We start from the raw sequence: 2,117 nt of genomic DNA on the forward strand, positions 1-2,117 counted from the left end.
GCCCAGCTTTACGCAGGGGCAGCGCGGAGGACCCTTCTGGGGTGGGGCGTGCAGTGGTAGTTTTGCCTAGTGGTGAGAGACGCAGCGCTAGGAAGGGACATTCCCCCTCCCTTCCTCCCTTTCTTTTTTTAAACGGTCGGTTTTTATCTGCTTTTAAAGCCTCTTTTTATCGTTATTTTTTAATGAATATTTTAAGCGACTTAGAGCTGGTTGTTGATTAAGCGTAATACAGTTGATTGTTTTTTATAATCATCATCATCATTCATTCAACGATTTCTCAAAGAAATTCTCCAAGCGGTGTTGTGCAAGTCTGGTTTTACGCAAAGCAGTACGAAAATACACAAACCAACTAGAAGCAGATAGAATCACTGAAAACCGTTATAAAATCAGTAAAACTTTCAAGCAAAGTATACCTAAAATATGCAGCTGAATGGGTTTGTTGAAACAGAAAAGTTTTCAGCAGGCAGCTAAAACAGTATGGTGAGCGCACCAACAGGCAGGGAGTTCCAGACTTGCTAAATAAATACTCATTCTTTTATATAAACATTTCCTCTCACTTGCACCTCTGGTGGGGATCTAAGCATGGCATAAGCACCACACTAAAATAAATAGCAGCTTTTTTTAAAAAAACAAATAAACACAAGGTTCTAGTCCCTGAGACTGCAAACATGAGAGGGAGTCCTCTTTGAATTTCAAAAGCAAGCATGAATAAAGGCTGAATCAAATCTATAGGCAGCCAGGGTGGTGTCTCTAATAAACATAAATAAATATTGCTGGACTTTCACACTTCCAGTCATCTCTGACTATTGGGCATGCTGGCTTGGGCATGATAGGAATGCAGCAGCATCTGGAAGGCCACAGATTATCTTCTTCTCGTTGGAGTGTTGGGTTTAAACCTTGGAGATCCCAGTGCACACCCCTGCATAGCCAGAAAACTTTCTTGGTGAACTCAGAACAAAACCATTAACAGACTGTTGTATAGTGTTGGAATGGGAGCAGGGAGTCCTGAATTCAAATCTCCGCGTAGCCATGAAGCTCACCAGTCGATCTTGAGCAAGTCACCCCTTCAACCCAACGTACCTCACAATATTGGTGTGAGAAGAGGGCATGGAGGGTATGCTAAAAATGCTTTCAAGTACTAAAGATCCTCAGTGACCCCATGGAGAGATTGGGGTTGTTGTTTTTAGTACCCTGTCCCTACTAAGGACATTTGGTTTGGAAGATCAGTAAATGATTATTCACTTAACAGCAGCTTTCCTTCTGTCATGGAAGAAGTCAGACCCACCTAAATCAGAAATCTGATGGATAAAAATTGGGGGCATTGTCTAGATGATAAAATTAACAAATATAATTCTGGTTTGGGAAGGTGGGCAAAGGGATAACAAAATATTATTTAAATATCCACCTGGAATAAATGAACACACAGTGCAGTAAATCCTTATGTGGTCTTGAGGGAGGGAGAGAAAACAAAAAAAAAAATTAATGTGGGAATGACAGCTTAACAACTGATTTGGTGACTTTAATAATTATCTGCTAAAGGAAAGAAATGAAATGTTAAAAATTGCTTATGTGTTTGCATCTATTATGATGCTCATTGAACTGAGTGGAGGCTGGTCCATGAGGTTAAATGGGCAGAATCCAACCAGGCTCAGTCAACTCCTGCCTGTTACCTGCCTGCCATCTTATATACAATGACTCTGGGGGTGGGTCTGCCTACAGGTGTACTTAGGGGTTGGTGTATTCAGCCCCCTCCAGGGTTGCAGGCCCTTCGAAGGGTGGGTGTATGACATATATGTGTGTGTTGAAATGCCCCTACTGTTGTGGCAAGATCAAACACAGGAGAGTCCTCGTACCACGGCACAAAGGCATGTGAATTTTCTCACTCTTCCTCCTCACTTTGCCCACAATCCAGACACTTAGAATACGTGGGTCATGTAAAATGCAATAACATCTAATGTGGCTATTTGGTTTTGGGGGGGGGGCAGGGATGCTGATACAGCTTCTTGACAAGGGTGCAAGGGACCCTAGGTATGCCTCTGGTTCTGCCTGCCATTGGCTCTGGCTCAACATCATGTTGGTCTCCCTGCCTTTCCACTCCACCAGCCACCTCTGGTTGG

Source organism: Podarcis muralis, chromosome 7 (genome assembly GCF_964188315.1).
Source record: "Podarcis muralis chromosome 7, rPodMur119.hap1.1, whole genome shotgun sequence".
In the NCBI taxonomy this organism is placed as follows: Eukaryota; Metazoa; Chordata; class Lepidosauria; order Squamata; family Lacertidae; genus Podarcis; species Podarcis muralis.